This window comes from Typopeltis vanoorti, chromosome 22 (assembly GCF_054136105.1).
Source record: "Typopeltis vanoorti isolate ZY-2024b chromosome 22, IOZ_Tvanoo_1.0, whole genome shotgun sequence".
In the NCBI taxonomy this organism is placed as follows: domain Eukaryota; kingdom Metazoa; phylum Arthropoda; class Arachnida; order Uropygi; family Thelyphonidae; genus Typopeltis; species Typopeltis vanoorti.
In genome coordinates, this window is record NC_143570.1 from 79,365,188 (window position 1) to 79,378,700 (window position 13,513).

The 13,513-nt window shown below is 35.4% G+C and overlaps 1 protein-coding gene across 5 annotated transcripts in view; it reads left to right on the plus strand.

Annotated features, from left to right (window-relative positions):
* Positions 1-13,513, plus strand: part of MetRS-m (Methionyl-tRNA synthetase, mitochondrial) — a 392,083-nt gene that overhangs the window by 215,612 nt on the left and 162,958 nt on the right. The gene's annotated exons all lie outside the window — the stretch shown is intronic.

Sequence of the window (13,513 nt, forward strand, 5' to 3'; positions counted from 1 at the left end):
TTATGTGCATAATATTTTCAGATGTTTTTTATTTTTATGATAGGTCATATTCCTTAATGCATTCGGAGAGAGTGATTAGAAATATGTTTGGGAAGTGATGAAACAAGAAAAGGTCACTGCAAAAAATGATGCATGTGGAAGTATAAAGCAAGTGATTATAGAAAGCTCTATAGTCAGTTAGCATCAGTACATTGGGTAGATGAGCTGAGCAGAAAAGATGTTGATAATGCACGGAAACTCACAAGGCTATATCTGACAAAAGCAATGTATACCTGCATACTGAGGGTTAATCGAGTAAATAGAGTGGGAGTGAAATGGATGAACAGCGAAATCAAGCAAGCTGTGCTGGAAAAGAAAATGTTAGAGGAGATACAAGACAGTTGGTGGCGATCAGATCCATGAAGAGTATAAAGTGCAGGCTAGAAAGGTGGCAAGCATGGTAAAGAAAGAAAAGGTACAGTATGAGAGGAGATTGGCTGGTCAGGCCAAGGTTAACTCAAGGGAATTTTTCTGCTACATGGCAAGCAAGAGAAAGAATAATGGCTAACACTGGTGGATAGTCAAGGCATCAGAATAACAGCTGCAAAGGATATAGTGGAATTATTGAACGAGCACTTTATCAGCATATATCATACTGGCATAAATGATCTGGTACAATATATAAAAGAGAGGCAAATATTAGGAGAATTGCAAGTGAAAGAAACAGAAGTGATTCAGATGTTGGTTTGGTTAGATGTTTCACAGTTTGGTAGATAGGAGGAAGAGAAGTGATATGATAGAGATGTTTAAGTTATTGTGAGGATTTTATCAGATTAATCTCACAGAAGGGATTATAAAAAGAGTAGAAGGTGAGAGGGGAAAGAACCAGAGGTCATTCTTGGAAGTTATGTAAAAGTGTGGTGAAGAAGGGTGTGAGGAGTAGATTTTTTACATGGAGAATTTGTTAGTGAATGGAATGCATTACCAGAATGTGTTGTTAATGCAAGGAGTGTTGAGGATTTTAAGATTCTGTATGATAAATATGTTGTCAGTTGAATGAACTTCCCACGATGAGTCTGTCGATTCCATGTAGTGTGTAATAATAATAATATTGAAAAGAATGTGTGTATGTGTATTTTTATATCAGTCCCCATGCATGAGAAGTTAACCTGTAACATGAAAAAATTTGTAGGTAGGTATATCATCATCAATCATCATCAAATTCCTGCCATGTACCCTCAAAGGGTGTACAGGATATGATAGTACTACATGAAAAAAAATTACATCATTACTAACTTCCTATCTACAATTTTCCTCCAAATCAGTCTGTTACTTGTCAAGACTCCAACATTATCAGATCTTATATTTCTATCGTCTAAGGCACTTTGTACCATATCAGTCCACCTATATCTTAGTCTTCCTCTGGGTCATTTTGCTGCCAACTTGGCAGAGAACACTTGTTTTGCTAATCTTTCTTCGCCCATTCTGTTTAAGTGACCATACCACCTGAGATTAGCTCTGGTAACGCATTCCAGGATGTTGACAATGTCAAGTTCTTTCCTAATATCCTCGATTTTAATATGATATTGCCATTGATGCCTTCTGTTCACGCTTATAATCTTTCTCAGGACTCTCATATCTGCGGTCTCTAGTCTTTGGTCAAGTGTTTTACTTCTGACCAGCTCTCAGATCCATAAGTTAAAACTGGTTTGAACACTGTCTTGTATACAGCTAATTTAGTGTTCTGACTAATTTCTCTCTTATTCCATATGAATTTATTCAATTGACTTCCCACCATACCAGCTTTGCTGATTCTGTTGTCTATTTCTATATTTAATTTACCATCTTCAGTAAAAATCGTGCCCAAGTAGCTGAAATGTTTTACTTGTTCCACAGGTTCTCCATTCACAGCACAGTTGACATTTTCGATGATTCTGCCTATTTTCATTGTCTTTGTCTTTTTAATGCTGACCTTCATACCATATCTATTACAACAGTTATTCAATTTAGTCAGAGAATCTTGCAGACTTGTAGCGGATTTATTTAGAAGTATAACATCGTCTGCATAAAGCAAAGAACTGGTCCTTAACATCTCCAATTTTGATATCATGTTTAATACCACTTTCCTTCTAAATGTGATCCATATAGATAATGTATAATAGAGGGGATAATGTACATCCTTGTCTCACACCAGATTTAACATTAAACCATCTTCCTGTACTTCCTTCAGTTCTAACTGCTGACTTACAACTCAAATAAAGACTAAGTATTGCTTGATATACTGCCCCATCGTCTGTATGTGTTCACTGGGCATCTACAGATGCTGTATGGTCACTCCAATGCTCGATGATATTCCACACTAGGCCTCGCCATGTAGTCCTGTTGTTTGCCCTTCTGGCAGCCTCAACTATGAAGATTAGTCACTCCACACACGCCATCCATCCATCTCATTGATGGTCTACCCCTGCCTCTTTTTCCAGGAACTTTACCTTCTATTACTGTTCTGAGAAGTCCTCCTTCCATCCTTTCTATGTGTCCAAAATATTTTAACTTTCTTCTGTCAATATCCTTAAGGAGCCTTAAAGTGTTCTACTAATCTTTTCTAACACCCAATCATTTGTACACCTTTCAGTGTATGATATCCTCAACAGCCTTCTGTAACACCACATCTCAAAAGCAGATATCCGTTTCTTATCTGTCTTCTTTAGGTTCCAAGTCTCGCATCCATTAGTTGCTGTTGGAAAAACAACTGCATCCAAAATCCTCAACTTTGTTCCAATGCAGACAGATCCATCCTTCCAGATTTTAGACAGTTCTCTGACTGTTGTTGTAGCCATTCCTAACTTTTTTCTGACATCTTCTGAACAGCAATTCTTCACATTAATAATGGATCCCAGGTACTCAAACTTGCTGACTTCCTCAATTCTTTCTCCATTAAGATACATTTGTTTCTCAAGAGCTACTCTGTTTGTTTTTCCTTTGAGAACCACAATCTTTGTCTTGCTAGAATTGAGTTGAAGTCCTCTGTTATTACTGATCTTGTTAACTTTGTCAAGAATTAGTTCTAGTTCTTCCATATCATTACAAAGGAGTACTGTATCATCAGCGTACCTCAGATTACTGATCAATCTACCTCCTATCATAATTCCTGTCCTGAGCTCATCCAATGCTTCATGCATGATATCCTCTGCATATATACTAAACAAGTGAGGAGAAAGTAAACATCCTTGTCTAACTCCTTTTCCAACTTGAAGCCAGTCAGTCAATCCAACACCTGTTCTTACTGTGGCTTCTTGCTCCTTATACAAATTGGCTATCAACCTGATAGTGTGTTGAGGAAAACCCATTCTTTTCATTACTACCCACAGTTTCACATGCTCAACACAGTCAAAAGCTTTAGAGTAGTCTAAGAAACACGTTACGAGAGGAAATCTGAATTCTTTATATTTTTCTATGATCTGTCTAAGGCAAAGGATCTGATCTCTGGTGCCCCTACCTTTCCTAAAACCTGCTTGTTCCTCGGGCATCTCTGCCTCAACTTTGGCTTCAGTCCTATTTAGCATGATCTTTAATAAAATTTTGCTTGCATGAGATATCAAACTAATAGTTCTATAATTCTTGCATGCCTTCATATCACCTTTCTTGTGTAGTGGTATGAAAACTGATTTCTTCCAGTCTCTAGGCCATGATCCTGTCTCCCATATCCTTGTAATCAATCTATTAAACACTCTTATCCCTCCATCTCCTGTGGCCTTAATTAACTCTGCTGGGATTTCATCTGCACCTGGGGCCTTATTGCTATTGAGCTGCTTAACTGCTCTTTCAACTTCATGCCTAAGTGGAGGAGGTTCCAAATCAAAATTTTCTTGGTGGGAAGACTCCACATTTCCTTTATCCACTCTGCTGTACAGTTCCTCACAGTATTCTTTCCATCTGTTTTTGATTTCCAACTCTTCAGTTAGTAATGATCCATTGTCTTTGATGACATTCAATTTAGGCTTGAACTTGTGCTTTAAGTCACGAACTAAATAAAACATCCTTTTATAATTATGCCTTCTCATCTGGAACTCTATTTCTTCACATTTATTAGTATAGAACTTTTCCTTATCCTGCTTGTTGGCTCTTCTGATTTCTCTATGTAATCTCTTGTATTTTTCGGTCCCTGTGTCTCTTTGTTTTTCCAACCGCCTTCTTTTGATTAGTTCCCATGTTGAATCTGATATCCATGGGTCTCTTGGTTTTCTTATTGGGCCGAGATACATCTTCGCTGTATCCTATAATGCCCCATTGACACCATATAATTGTAGCGTATTGAATAGCTTCTCTCTTGGCACCTTGTCATGTGCCTTTTCCAAATCGACAAAACTTAAATACAGATCTCTGTTATATTCCCATGCTTTCTCGACTATTTGTCGTAAAGTGAAGATCTGATCCTGACAGCCTCTATTTGGCCTGAATCCAGCTTGTTCTTCACAAAGCTTTCCTTCCACAATTCTTCTCAACCGTTTCTCAAGTATACTTGCATAGATCTTGCCAGGAACACTCAGTAGGGAAATACCTCTGTAATTCTCACATTCAGTTTTATTTCCCTTTTTATATATGGGTACTATGAGAGCTCTACTCCAATCATCAGGAATTCGTCCCTCTGTCCATGCTTTCTGAACTATGCATTGCAGCCACTGTAAGACTCTTATACCACCATACTTCAGCATTTCTGGTCGAATATCATCTACTCCTGCTGCCTTTCCACATTTCAAGCCTTTGATGGCTTTTTCTACTTCAAGTATGGATATGTATTCCTGACTGCATGCCTGGCCAGTATTTTTTACCACTATGCTGTCATCACTGCTTGTTTCATTTAGCAGTTTTTCAAAGTAATTACTCCATACTTCAAGGATATCTTTTTCTCCCATTTTCATGTCACCTTTATCATCTCTAACTCCTTTTACAGCAAAGTCTTTCCTCCATTCCTAAGCTTCTTCAACAACCTCCAGAATATTTTTCCACCTTCTTGATATTTATTTTCTATATTCTTGCCAAAGTCCACCCATGACTTTTGTTTAGCTAGTTTTACACAGTGTTTAGCATTCTTGCATTTGTCTCTGTATTCACTAAGAGCACAAGCTGGCTTATTTGCCAGGAACTTTTGATATGCTTTCTTCTTTTCCTTCACTGCCTCTTTAACTTCCTGTGTCCACCAGGGAGTTCTGATTTTTTTTATCCTTGCAGACAACCTCACTACATGCCTCTCTTGCAGAATCAATCAATGTTTTCTTCAGAGTTTGCCACTGAATCTCCAAGGTTTGATTCCTGTTCTCAAACTCTTTCATTTTTTCTTCAATAATCTTTGTTTATTTGAGTCTACAGTTCACATCTGAGAGCTGCTGAACTTTTATTCGCTTTAAAACTTTCTTACATGTTATTCTTTTCAATATGAAATTCAATTTTATCCTGCTCAAGACTAAATAGTGATCACTTCCAATTTCAAATCCTCTGTACACTCTGGTGTCCTGCATCAGGGAGAAAACATTACTATCAACAATAACATAGTCAATGAGACTTTTCTTATTCCTTGTCTCTTCTCTCCATGTGAATTTGTGCACATTTGTCCTGAGCAGAAATCCAACAGATATTTGCTATTATTATTAGCTTTGCTCTTTTCTCCTAATTTTCCCAAAATATTTTTGTATGTCTCACAATGTAGGTAGGTAGTCAGTGAGAAATCACTTCGAATGGGAATACCTGAACAAACAAGCAAACAAAGGGAATCTATTTATATATTTCTTGAACTGCTGGAGGTCATAATTCATGGGAAAAATGATAGTGAAGGTTGTTGCAAAGAAAAGTAGTAGATAAGATAAAAGAGAATAATGTAAAGTTTGTTCATTATTTGTGAAGACAAACTGCATAAGGATGTTAAATTCTTTTTTTTTTTATTGTAATCATTTATGAGATTTTTCACCTAGTATATTGTCCAGGGATGTACAGAAAGGAGAAATTTATTCACACTGGAATTTGAAGCCGTATAGATTGTAATTTTCAGGGAAAGAAAAATAAGAGCTTCCTTAGCTCTGTAGGTTATCTGTATTAAAATTCAGTTATTCCACAAGTTAAAAATATAAAAACGAATTAAAATTAATAACTTAATATTAAGGCATTTTATAACAGTAGTTATTTAAATGTGTTTCTTTTTTACACCTTTTGCTGGCAAGATGTTTTGATGTTTACTTTTTAGCTGACGGCTTACTTATATAAAGTTGTATTTAGATTAGATATGAGAGGTTAATTATAATTTTGTATGAGCTGTCAAAAGAGTTTGTATGTAGGCAAATGTCGTTTATAAAATGTTGTCACTTATAAGAGAATCCAAAGTTACTGCTGTAATTTACAATTTGTAAATAATTAAGTGAACTTACCTTAGTGCATAAAAGATTGTGAAATGAATAATTATTTTCATTACTTTCATTTTGAAATTAAAGATGAACTTTCCTTCACTATGAAAAGGACTTTATCATCGTTTTTAAGTACAGCACTGAAAGCAGTAATGATGGCGCAGAATAGTGAAATAGAGTAGAAGTTGCTTTAATGTATTTCCAAACAGAAGTGAAAAGAATGTTATGAAATGTTGCTAGGAGTTCAGCTGTTGGAACTAGGAAAAGAATGGAACACAACAGGAGAAAACTGTGGAGTTACTGTGTCTTCAATATATGCAGATGGAACAGAAATAGAAGTTTTGTAGTCATTAATGTATATTGGATTTAATTCAGTTAAAGCCAAAGGGAACTTTATTGATTTCCAGTTCATATAGAAATGGGGCCCAGTAAAGTTTGTTTGTTTAGGATTCTCATTCAAAGTGATTGCTAAACAATTAATATGGTTTTAATTATTTCTTCAGACGTGTTCATATAGAAGGCAAAGTTATCCTGAAGTGACAAGTTGATAAGGTATTTAGTTGTGTGTTCAGTGGAGTCATTGTTATTTTCATATAGAAAGTGAAGTTATTGAAGTGATTTGGATGAAACAAATATTTTGTTTGCTTTAGTATTCTGTGATTTTAGGATGCAAGAAGAATTTGGTTGTCTTGTGTTGCTGTCATACAGAGAGCAGGTTTTGTGTTAGTCTTTCTCTTGTGTGAAATCAAGAATGAATAAATGTTTATATAGGAGACAGGAGACTAAAATTGTTGGAGTTATGTCCATAAAGGAGAAACTGTGGAGTTACTGAGTCTGTTAGCTTATGCAAGTTTGAAGGGAAACTGTTAATTACAACTTTTCATGCTGTTTTAAGTTGTGGTGTGATGATTATATTGGTGCTTGTGTAGTAAGTAGTTGATTTATGTTGTATGTATTTGTGTTTATTGTAAATTAAAGATTTTTATTTTACTTATAAGGTGTTTGAAGACTCAGTCTCTTAATATATTTAATGAAGTTATTGGATTAATTTAGAAGATAAAATGTTTATGTGATATCCTGGGATACGAATCTGTGTGCAAGTCAGGCTTACAGTTTTTTTTCAAGTGATTTCTTTTTATTTTGAATTTAAGAGTTTCTCCTTCATACTTACTTACTTCCTCACACTCCAAGTGTGAGGGAGTATGTAAAAATAAATTCTCTTTTCCACACATACACAGCTCAGTTGGTTTTGACAATTCCCTTAAGTTGGAAAGATCTGGGCTCAAATCCTGTCAAGGATATGAAGAAACTTCATCAGGATTTTCAACTGAAGGTGAATTAGCCAGTCTTCAACTGCAAGGGATTTGGTAGGTCTAGTGGAATGTGGCTGGTCTTAGGATGCGATTTTTTATGTGGTCATAAGGTTTTATTTCCTTAGGATTTTTGTCAGTTTTTTGGATGCACCCCGGATATATGGAATGGTGATAGATCTTGAGTAATCTCTGCTCTGAAGGGGAGGGAGGTTGCTGTTAAAGGGGTTTAATATTTTTTGGGAATTGTAGCCATTGTTTAAGGAAGTGTTGAGAATATGGTCAAGTTCAGTAGTTAGGGCACTGTTATCAGAACTGATTAATTTTGCCCTTTTATATAGGGTTTTTATAGTCCCATATTGTTGTATGGGGGGGGGGGGTTTGACTGATGGTGAATGTATCTACCTGTATGTGTAGGTTTTCTGTAAATGGAGAGCTGGCATGTAACCAGAGTGTCTATGAATGGGAGACTGTTGTTGTTTTCCTTTTCCAAGGTAAACTAGATCCTGGGATGTTGATTGTTTAGATGTGTGAAGAAAATGTAGAGTGTATCCAGGTCATCTGGCCAAATGGAGAACACATCATCAATGTAGCATAACCAGACAGTGGATTTATGTAGGGTAGAGTTTAAGGCTTTTACCTTCAAAGGTCTCCATGGTTGTCTCCTCTATCTGTTTGTAGAATTTTCCTTGCCAAATGAAATAGCCTGAGTTCATAGTGAACTGAAACAGGGCTGCGATATCAAGAGGAAATATGGTTTGGATGAGGTCGTAAGTATCTTTGAGTGAGACACATCAAAACTGACGATTATGTCAGTGTTGGAAGGTTTTCCAACATACTAACATTGAGGTTTTCTATACTGGCTTTAAAGTGGGCTGAGTTTTTTTTACATATGAAGGTGTGTTGCCAGTATATTGTGGCTAATTTATATGTGGATGAATCATTGCCATCCAAGTGGGATGTAATGGCACGTTTTGTTTATGGAGTTTTGGTAGTCCATACATTTTGGGGGTGGAAGGTCCAGAGTTATATGATTTTAGTTTGTAAATTCCACAGGCCAAGAAGAGCCTATGAAATGTTCTGATCTGTGTACTGGTGGGATCATAGTCTCTAGGAAGGTAGGTAGAATGATCTAGAGGTAAGGTGGCGAGCTTACCTGTGTAATCTAATTGATTTAATACCATAGTGGCTTTTCCCTTATCTGCTTGGGAATTACTATTCTGTTGTTGTTTTTATTTCTTGCACAGTTGCAGTGGCTACATCCAGTCTAATATTGTTGGCAATATGGTTAGATAGGCTGAGGATACCTCATCCTACTTGCATCATTATTTCTTCTGCAGGAATTTTTTTAGGTTCTAGTGTGTCATAGTTATGCCCACATGTGAGTGTGCTAATTGCTTCAGGCATCAGTGTGAAGGATGATAAGTTTACTATTGTGTTAGGAGGTACTGGAGGCAGGCTTGGAAGCTGAATTTTTTTTTAGTAGATTTCATATTTTTTGAACTTGTTTGTCTATTGAAGTGATAAATGTTATTGGAAGGGATTGACCAAAGGTCAATGTTTAGCATTGTGTCAAGCTCCTCTTCTAATGCACAGATAGCTTCGTAGTGTCGGTCAGGAGAATGCAAGTGGCACAATCTGTTCCCATAAAAAAGCAAAGCTAGTTTATGGCTTAAATAATGCCTGTAAGTAATGCCTATAGATGCAAAGAGCCTTCAGCGAAGTAAATGTTTTAGTATACGTTATTATTTCCTATTTCCTGAAAAATAATAGTTATGAGTGACCAACATATAAGCCTCTCTCTACCAGAAAGACTTGAATGAAGATGAAGAAAAGTTTTTCTGTCAGTTAAGACTTGAACTTTGATGGGGTATTGAACGGTTGCTCCATGTATTTTTGAGAGATTTGGAAGGGAGTGGGAAATGATTGATGCCAATTCTAATGAACAATGTCCATGGAAATATTTGTAGAAGATTCATACAGCAGAAAAAACTGAATGGTCTCTCTAAAAGTGAGGAGTAAATTAGGGAGAGAGGATCATAAAATAACTTGATTGCTCTCTTCTGTGCTGAGTAAATATTTTTTTCTAAGTCCTTAATGGTGTCACCCCAAATGTGAGATCATTATTCAAGTGGTAAGTGAGTTTTTGTAGAATTAATAGCTGTTTAGAGTAAAGTAATGCCTTAAGCATAATAGGAACATCCAATTTTCTTGATGTTCAAGAAGCAATACTTATATGTTTATGCCAAGGGAGATTTGAAGTTAGAGTGATCCTAAGAAGAGAAATCTCATCTTGTCTAGAGATTTGGATATTGTCAAAAGTAAGACTGGCAGAAAAGGGTCCTTTGTAAGAAATAGGATTGAGTTTTCATAACATTAAAATCAACAAAGTTATCAGAATTCCACTAAAGAATGGTTTGGAAATGAGAATTTGGGATGGTGTCAGTTGATATTTTGAAAGTTTATTTGTATAGTGCAAGGCTTGTCAAATGAAAATGAGTAGTTTAGTGTACTGTAATTATTAAAAGTGATTTATAGTGGATTTGCAGTCAGCTGGAGAGGGTTGTTGATATATATAAAAGGAAGAGTGTGTGAAAGAACAGCATCTTCCAGAACTCTAGCATTGGTTGCATTGCCGAGTTGGAGGATAAATATCCATCCCACCATTACACATAATGTGCATACAGACAGAAAGCTGAGGAACTCATTTCCAGAAGTCAGATCATGATGGTGTGACTATGCAGATGAAGGATGATAGGATGGATCTTTTCTCCTCTAACTTTGCATTTCAACTAATGCTGGCATTCCAGAAGGCACAGTTCTTTCACCTACTTTCTTCTATATATCAGTGCCCTTTTACAGTTGAAGTAAAATCTATACTGGTTGGTGATTGTTTATTAATAGCAAAGAATCAGGTTAGCATAGAGGGTTAGTTGTCAATGGTTTTATCCATCACTGTAGAGAGAATGAATTGAGTGAAATTCGCTGGTAATTAGAGTGTAAAGATTTTTTGTCGTTAGAAATGGACTGAATATGGACTAATTATTAAGCTGGTCTAGTTGGCCAAGCAGGTGGTTAGCATATCCACTCTCCAATCAGCAGGCTCTGAGTTTGAATCCTGCTGTAGGAATGGATATTTGTGATTGTCTTTAGGTGGGAGATGAACCTCATTGCTTGGTGTGAGACCATGCCGTGATTATTAGAGGTGTGAAGTGGCTTGAAAAAGTTCCATGTTTGGTTTCTAGAGTAAGGTTTCCAGACGGTAAACAATAAGAAAAATACAAAAAAGTGTGTGTGTGTGTGTGTGTGTGTGTGTGTGTATAAAAAATCAATAAAAAAAATCCTTAACCTGCCCATGGTACTAATGTACTATAGATTTACAAATCACACTTTTTTGGGTGGAAGTTACATAAAAAATTACTAAGCTGGCATAGATGCCATGGAATAGGAGAGAATAAAATAATAATAATAATAATAAAGCTACATTGAACAAAAGGTCAGCTGTGGAGCAGACTTTCCTTCAATCAAAAGCAACATTGAATGTTGTGTTGGGAATGAGTGGAGCACATTGACCAAGATTTTCTATGGAAGAATTAGAGGAAAAAGTAAGAAGCTAGGAGATCAGATTTTCAGTAAGGATGCAACAGAACCATTCAAAGGGCAAAAGAAGTAACTAACTGTAGTTGAGTTTAGAAGTTATGGCCAATAGGTCTAATACTGTGAATGGAGGCCTCACCCCATCTCTTTAAGGGTCTTCTCCATCTGTTTCTTTTTCATTTGGTTTAGTTTTCTTTTAGTTTGGTTTGGTTTCAGTATTTGTCTTGATAGTCTATTTGGTGACAGTGTTCACATATTGAAACCATCTGTTATTTGTAAGGTTGATTCTTGTTGTAGTTCTTGTAAAATTTCTGTTTATTAATCTAGTATACCAATATGCTGTTTTTAGAAATTTCATTTCTGCTGATGATGAGCTTTTAGTGTATTTTTTTTTATTGTTGTCCATGTCTCACTTCCATATAACAAGTTTGGCTAAGACAATGAATATTTTTAATCTTGCATTTCTTTGTACTAAATTTGGTTTAAAGATATCATTAGTCATGCCCATAATTTTGATGAAATTATTAATTTTATGTTTTGAATCTATTTCTTCAGTGTAGCTTATATTACAACCGAGATAATTAAAATTATTAATTTGTTCAGATGGGTTTGTTATTCAAAACAATTTTGCTTCTTATTGGTTCTCTTCCTTTAAATGCTATAACTTTTTTTTCGGAAGATATTTTCAGTTTTAACTGATTTTTAATGCAATCAAATGTTTTTTCATAATCTGTGAACAGGATATGAGTATTTAGGTTGAAGACTGAATCAGTACATGAGTAACCCTTTCTAAATCCATTTTGTTCTTCTATTAAATATTTTTCTATATAGTTGTTTATTTTAATTTTAAATATTGCTGTATATATTTTGTATCCAGAATCCAATAGACTTCTTTCTCTATAATTTGAGCATTTTGATTTATCTCCTTTTTTGAAAATTAGGAAAAATAATGGATTTCTTCCAATTATCTGGAGCTGTTCTTGATTCCAAAATTTTATTTAATTGATTTAATAGTATCTTATGCTGTTCCAAGATAGCATATTTAAATAGTTCCATATTTATTCTATTATTTCCAGGTACTTTTTTTAGAATTTCAGTCATCAAATGTTAGGTTCAGGTGCCAAGAAATTACATTCTTGGTTTAATCCTTTATCCAAGTGTAAGCAAAGTTTGCATGTGAAGTATCACCTTATTGTTAAATTACTCTGCATTAGAGATGGATGTTTAAAGTTTTTTGATGAGCTCTCAATAAAAGTCAAAACCAGTCTGGGTAGTGGCCCTTCCTATAATGCATAGCATTATACACACCTGAAAGGATGTGTATAATACATTATGGGATATGATGGCAATTAATATGAAGTCATTAGCCTCTATACACAGTCTTGCCATAAATACTATTACAACCCCCACAGAATTGCATGAGCCCTTAGTTCTGTTAGTGGTACTGTGCACAGCCAACATTTGCATATTTATTAGTAGAGAGAGAGAGAGAGAGAGTTGTCTAGCTGTACGTCGTTAACATGAAGTGGGGGAGATTATGAGAACCGTGTAGCTGTAACTGCCCTTCACAAGGTTGGAATGCAGCCACGTGTTATTTTCAACTTGCTAAAAGCACTAGGGATCAGTAGGATCCTTTTTTTTAGGGTTACACGGTGATCAGCATTCATTTTAAAAATTTTATGGAATTTACAACCATGTTAAAAAAAAACTTTTTATTATCTCGATGTTTCGATCTTCATATCAAGATCATCATCTGGAGCGTACATAAATATACAGGACAAGCTGAGTTACATCATTAACTGTAAGCTAGAGAAACAATGATTTGATCACATGTTATTCTACTGGCGTGACCTCTGGTGGAAAAATAAAAAAAATAAATAAAATAAAATAAAAAATAAATTTTTACATCAAGCTAAATTCTATTTTTACAATGACAGGAATAAACATTATTTTAGATGGTTTTCTTTCAGAAACAATTGGTGTCCTATTTTTAGTATTACAATTCTTATTTCTGATTTACAATACTGGATTTTCTACAGTCCTGTTTATAGTTGTTCTTGGTGAGGAAGGTCGAATATATATACCTTCCATATGTTTGAGATTTTTAAACCATCATTGTTGTTCAGATTGGGGTGGTTGCTGATAATCTCACACGCTTCCTTGAATTTCCATTCATACCATGTTCTAGTGTGATGTAGACAGCTGGTGATTTTCCAGTCAATTCTGTGTAAGGTA